The sequence below is a fragment of the Gouania willdenowi genome, unplaced genomic scaffold (genome assembly GCF_900634775.1).
Source record: "Gouania willdenowi unplaced genomic scaffold, fGouWil2.1 scaffold_6_arrow_ctg1, whole genome shotgun sequence".
NCBI lineage: Eukaryota > Metazoa > Chordata > Actinopteri > Blenniiformes > Gobiesocidae > Gouania > Gouania willdenowi.
Window position 1 is genome coordinate 46897 of NW_021145235.1, and position 6916 is coordinate 53812.

At 35.0% G+C, this 6916-nt stretch overlaps 1 long non-coding RNA gene across 1 annotated transcript; it reads left to right on the plus strand.

Moving 5' to 3' along the window:
• Nucleotides 1-2330: 2330 nt before the first annotated feature.
• On the plus strand, nucleotides 2331-5642 carry LOC114460800 (uncharacterized). Its single transcript, XR_003673741.1, has 3 exons — nucleotides 2331-2504; nucleotides 3361-3425; nucleotides 5522-5642. It is a non-coding gene; the product is annotated as an uncharacterized LOC114460800 (long non-coding RNA).
• Nucleotides 5643-6916: the final 1274 nt, after the last annotated feature.

The window sequence follows — 6916 nt, forward strand, 5'->3', positions numbered from 1 at the left end:
CCACCATAATTTACAAATAAATTCTTTAAAATTCCTACAATGTGAATTCCTGGATTTTTTTTTCACATTCTGTCTCTCACAGTTGAAGTGTACCTATGATGAAAATTACAGACCTCTGTCATCATTTTAAGTGGGAGAACTTGCACAATTGGTGGCTGACTAAATACTTTTTTGCCCCACTGTATATATATATATATATATATATATATATATATGAGCTGAGAAATTATTAAAAAATTCTCGAAAAAAAATGTCTTTGAGGTCGCCAGAATTTCTTGATATCAAAATGGGGTCATGATCCAAATAAAGGTTGGGAACCACTGCAATAAATACTGTTTGTTTTCCCACTTATTTACAAAGTGAGATTCTTTAAAATGTGTGTTAACACTCATTTATTCCATCATTGTGCTCTATAGTTGTTTTTAAATAGCTTTCTAAGCTAAATGTTGTCGTTGGACAATGGGAGAACTTGACCAAAATAGTTTGAGAACCAGCGCTTTAGGGTCTGAACAAGAAATCAAAGGTTTACATGAGTTGTGATGAACTTGTTAGACGTCCCTTCAAGCAGATTTGGAATCAATACAATTCCTAATCCATTTTCACGTGTAATATTTTTGTCATACGTATCTGTGAACTAACAAAACACACAAATGGGGAACCAAATTAAAACTGGGCTCGTTGGAATGATTTGAATTTTTTTATTACATGTTAATGAGCTATTTATGATAATATTCTATATAATATTCACAGTCGACACTGCCAAACAAAAAAAAATATTCTTAATCTTCTTTTTCTGTTAAGTCCATATCTCAGGTTTGATTTCTATATAATTACCATAAACTGTATCATTTGACACTAATACAAAGTTTCTACTACGTTACCTCACAAAGTTAAAACACATTTAAATGTAAGTAATATATCACAAAATATGACCAAATATGACAAAACAACAGTTGATCTCAACACATGGAATGTTAACATGTGATTTCATGTTCAGAACACCCTAAAGCTACAGAAAAATATGGTGCATGGATACAGTAGCTACCGTAGCCCATGACCTACTTGGAGCACTAATTTATCTGCTGAATGTGCACAAATACAAAAAACACTGTTGTTTATTAATATTACAGAAGGAAGAAGTTCAAAGACTGCATATCTTAGCATGTACTCAATGCACGTAACAGACTAAGAAGCTAATGCTAGTTAACATGCTAATTTATGGCTTAGCCATGTCTTCTGTTTGCTCAGTTTTACTCACACTGACTCTCTATCCAATGCTTCACATTCCTTTACAAAGCTTCTCCTTGGCTCATATTAGCACCATCTGGATTTTTGCTTTGCTTCAGAATGTATTGACACTTATTTACTGGTGTTATTTTAAAGGAGTGATTTTATAACACATAGGCCTTAAAGTGCATATATCCTCATGAGATGTTATCTCCATGGTGTCAAATAATAAGGCTAAAGCAAAACAATAAATAAAAATATATATAAATATACTGTATATTGTTTTTAAAGTCAAAGTGAGGGACTAAAGCACTGATTCTGGCCTTATTCTAAACCAGGGGTTCTCAACTTGTCTCAAATCACGACCCACTTTTTTATTTTTTTTTTAATTCAACCAACCAAATGTAGTTTTTTTTCAAAGATAGCTGTTGAAAACACGCATATATAATTTTTTAGAAAAACATAAATCTATATATTTTGCCGTGCAACATGCTTTTCACTGCATGTCTGTCAAAAGAAAAGTTTCTTTCAAAATAAAAGAAAAGTCACACATGACAGACATTACATTTTTTGTTGGCTTTTTTTGGCCAGCTTTCCACAACCCACTTTTGGGTCCCGACCCACCAGTTGAGAATCACTGTTCTAAACTTTTGAATATTATTATTATTCATTCATATTTTTTAATCTGAATTATGACAGTTATCTTTGATCTGATCCTGCTTCTTGATCTAATGAACAAATTCCTTTTTTTGAACTGGCACATGTGATTTCTTTAATCATGTGTCATCACTATGAAACAGCAGAAAGTGCTCTATAAATCAGCTCTATGTTTACATGTGCTCTATAAATCAGCTCTATGTTTACATGGTGAAGTGTACGTCTGAACATATGAAGAGCTGTTTGGGTGAAATGCACTTACCTGTAATTAAACTTTAGATTTACACCGTCTGAGGAGCCATAAAACTACATTAAAATGTCCTATTGCACTTGAATGCATCACTCAGTTCACATGACCCCACGCGGAGGATACAGAGTCTTCAACAGCCAATCAGAGGCTACGCAGGTCACGTCCAGCCTGTCAGCTCAGAAGTGATGCGCATGCGTGTTGTTCTCCTGGTCTTTTCCAACCTCGGACGCCAGAGTTTAGCAGCTACGCAGCAGAGGAAAAAAAGACGGAAAGAGGAGAAAATACGTGAGTTAAACGGAGAGAGAGTCAGTGCACTTACCTACTGGAAGCCTGGAGGCAAGACCAGACGAAGGAGAGACGGAAAACGTGGGTAAGAAGAGAGCTAGCTCTTACTTAGCATTAAAAAGAGCTAGCTGATACTTAGCATTAAAGAGAGCTAGCTGATACTTAGCATTAAAGAGAGCTAGCTGATACTTAGCATTAAAGAGAGCTAGCTGATACTTAGCATTAACGGCCATGCTAGCTCTGTATCTCACAGGCTAAAGCCACGTGCCTTCCCTGCAGCAGTCGTTATGACAACGTGTTATAAAGACAGATTAACGGTGAGAAACATGGCTCTGTGGCTGCTCTGGTGCTATTTTTCTGTTGTTCTGTTGCTAAAAGGAAGTAGTAGCTCAATAAAAATCTTTAGGATGAACTGAGATAAATAATGATGCAGTGTTTTATACATGTATATACTGAGTTTATTATTGTATGCTGATGTATATATATATTAGTGTTAAAGTTATAAAAAGTATTTTAGAGTGAAATTATATTTTATAAATGCAAAGTGTTGAATGACTATTTTAGCTCAACTGTGAGTTTAAGTATGTTAAAGGGTGAGTGTGGTGTGGTTCCTCTCACACTAGTAGGCCTATAGTGTGGGAGAAATTAAGCATACTACTTTAATACCTCTGAACTACTATTTATACTGTTTTATGTATATATGTTATTCTGATTTTGATATGGTTATGACATTTTGAATGTAAATGGTTACTTACCATAATTATTACTGGAATGCTGTTCACATAAGCAGTTAGATTTGAGTAATTGAATGTTGTACAACAAAACCTGAAGATTTATTATGTTATAATTGTAGATTTATGTGTGGAGTCTGATGCATTTTTGACATTTACACTTTAATGATGCATCAGAGTTGATTTTAATAGATATGACCTTATTTTTAGGTCAGGTTTTTTGAGTGGACGAGAAAGTCCAAGGACCAGGAAGAGATCCTGGTTGTAAACTGATGGTGAGTAGGAACCTGGAAGAGAAGACACCTACACGTACACACTCACACATACAGTATATACACATCACCCTTCAAAGAAACTTTAAGAACAGCTGCAACTATTTTCATTTTTTTTAAGGGCCCAATGTACAATTCTTTTTTAAAACAAAATAACACCTATGAATTCAATTCAAAGCAAAAACTATTCTCAGGCTTTATGTATAACTACATTTATAAGCAATAAAAGTGTGAAAATAACAAATATTCAACACTGTTCTGACGACATACATTACGTTTAATCTGGTTGGTCGATTTAATTGTTGCCTGTTCATTTCTTTTTTGTAGTTTCACTATATACGTTGATATTTTTAAAACAAAAAAAATCATAATTTACTCGGTAACGGTTGGTGAAGAAATGTAAAGAATTACTGATTTAGAAATATACTCATAAAAGTAAACGTACCCATAAATGTAACTCATTTACAGTAACGCGAGTACTTGTAATCCATTACTTTCACCTCTGTTTATGCCTTAATTACCATGACTCAACAAAGTGTCGTCTTTAAAACCAAAAGGTTGTCAGATCTTTTACAATATTTGTGTATTTTTGTATTGTTGTGTCTATACACGGAGGGAGGAGCTAAAGAAGAATATCTGTTATTGTTTGTCAGGCCAACAGTAAAATGTGTTCTATCAAGACTCACTTTATAAAAAGATCATATTTGCTCTCAGGCTTTCAAAGTGTACTCTTATCAAACTCAGGTTATCATCAATTCCTGATTCAAAGCTAATATGATCTCAACCCTGTTATGAGTTGTTGTTTTACTCCTTTTAAATAGTAAAAGGACACGAGAGGTTGGTAAGATCCTTTCTTCACTAAATATGGACTCACTAGCAACATCTAGTGGACACATTCTGTAACTACACATGTCACAGATAATTGTGGCCATTACATTTTAAAATGACCAATTTACACTTCAGATTATCCATGTTCAATCATAACTCAATTATGATTCTGTGACCAGCATTTTTTACACTTACAATTAAATTATGATTGTTTTTGTATCCCCTGAAAGTCAATTATGATTCTCAATTAGTAAAGTTCAATTACAATTAATCACAAAGTGGTAAATTTACAGGCCTGTTATTTTGTATGTGTCTGTATGGTGTTGTTTTAGCATCATTACATTTACATTTTAGTTCATTGATTAGAAAATCTTATGTAAACTTAGGACAAGAGTTGGAATTTAACTATAAACTCTTAATGTTGTTACTGTATATCCTAACCCTTCTAACCATTACCACCTGTATGGTGTGAAGACTCACTCACAGGTAGCGGGAAAACCTAATATTAAACATATTTGGATAATTATTAACTACATACAGTATGTGTAAGACATGGATCTGTAACATTATTCCCCAGTTTTGTGTTTAATTAAATTATAACTTACATTTTTTATAGAAATACAATTAGTCAATTTTCTGAAGTCAATTCCAATTCAATTATGATTACAACAGCAACATATTATTTTTCAATTACAATTAATGATATTTACACCATAACTGTAATTAATTATCAATTACAATTATAATTATTGACCCCGTGACCCTGAAAAAAGTGGGTCAGAAAATGGATGGACCATCGAGAGAGTTTTTTTTTTTTTAATAATTGTTTTTTTTTTCGATTGTTATTTTTGTAATTGTTGGGTGTAATAATCAAAATCGTAATCAAATTTCAAATAATTGAGCAGCCCTACTCCAAAGGTGTCATAATTTAGTGAACGACACTTAATGACAGCCTTCATAACACCTTATTAATGCTAATGAGAGCATGGGGTGCTGGATCAGCAGCAGCCAGGGTGGGCTCATGGTAGGGGGAAGAAGTGTGAGGGGGGTGTCCGTCTAGGGAGACTAGGACCAGGACTGCAAACATAAGGGTTACCTGTGCTGCTCCAGCATTTAGACAGAGCCACAGGGCTGTAAAAACAGTGTCAGACAGTCTCCAACAAACTAAAAGCAGCCTATGACCAACAACAGGACAGTCTGAAATGAAAACTTAACAGACAAGCTGAGACAAGTTCAACATAAGACACTAACACAGACTCCGATTGTTACAGCGGTGCATCCTGGGAGCTCACGTCCCATATCAGAGGAGATCTGGTGGTGCCTACAGCCAACATGCCTGAGGAGGTGGGATGGAGGAGCAGCAGCTCCAGCCTGCCAAGTCCTGGATGCAGGGTGAGGTCTGGACTGCTGCTGGTCAGGATCACATAAACACCACAGCTTCACCAGTAAAACTGTTGTTTTTGGTCTAAATTATGGATTTTAATTCTTCATATTTATAAATAATTGTTCATCAATTGTAAAGTAAATTGCTCTACACAGTGTCTATGTGTTTGTGATTGGTCTGACACTGTAAGCTCCACCCCTGTCACAGGAGCGTGTACGTAGCCTGTCTGACATCACCAGGGTTACATTAGTGAGTTTATATTGTGCTTCATAGTCCAGCTTCTGTCTGATGGAGAATGTTTGGTTAGGTGAATCCAGCTAATGGAGATAAATCCAAGCTTCACTTATCTAGCTTTGTAGTATAGGCCCTAAATGTTCAATCTAAATGTTCAATCAGTCACAGAGTGTAAAGCTAAATCATATAAGGTTGGCTGGTCAACGCCTGTCAATCCCCGCCCACACTCCACACACCCCACCCTCCAAGGTTTTCTGCATCCTTGATGTCTTCATCACTGACATTCAGTATGTCGGTACTCTCAGCGAATTTAGATTTAGATTTAGGTTTAATATTTAGATTGAACATTTTGAATTAGATTCAAATTTTTTTATTTAGATTTTTTTTTTCATGTTTACACATTTTTAACAATGATATAAAACAAATCAAATGAAAGAAACATCTATTTCTGAAGGACAGAAAGGTTTGTGTGTGTGTGTACCTAATAACATTATTTGTTCTATATGTTTGATATTAGGCTGAACTGTGATCAATAGATCAGCTCACTGACTTTATCTTATGAACACACAGTCCCAATGGTTAGACATGTGTTCAGTAGACCAATGACCTCTGGAGTTTCCAAGGTGAAACATGTCAATGCTTTGGATCCAAAGGATTGAAAAGATGTGCAAAACTGCAGCTTTTTCTCCTTTATCCTAAAATCACAAACTACATGTGATTATTGTGGAGATAGTTTGTCAGAAAGCAGACGATAGACCTTCACAGTTGAGTCTGATCTGAGTGTTTGTAGATCAAATAAATCATGTGAGTACAATGAGTGTGAGAAAAGAACGTGAGCAGTGTAAATACAGTAACAGAAGGAAATATGAATCAGGTGGGATGTAGAAGTGGAATGGAAATACCAACTATTTACTAATGCTGACGTTAATGCTGCTTAGGCCACAGATTGTCATCTACACCAGTGTTTCTCAAATGGGGGTACGCCATGCCACTACAGGGCTACTAGAGGGAGACAATGACATTTACAGTGATTTCAATTCAATAAAAG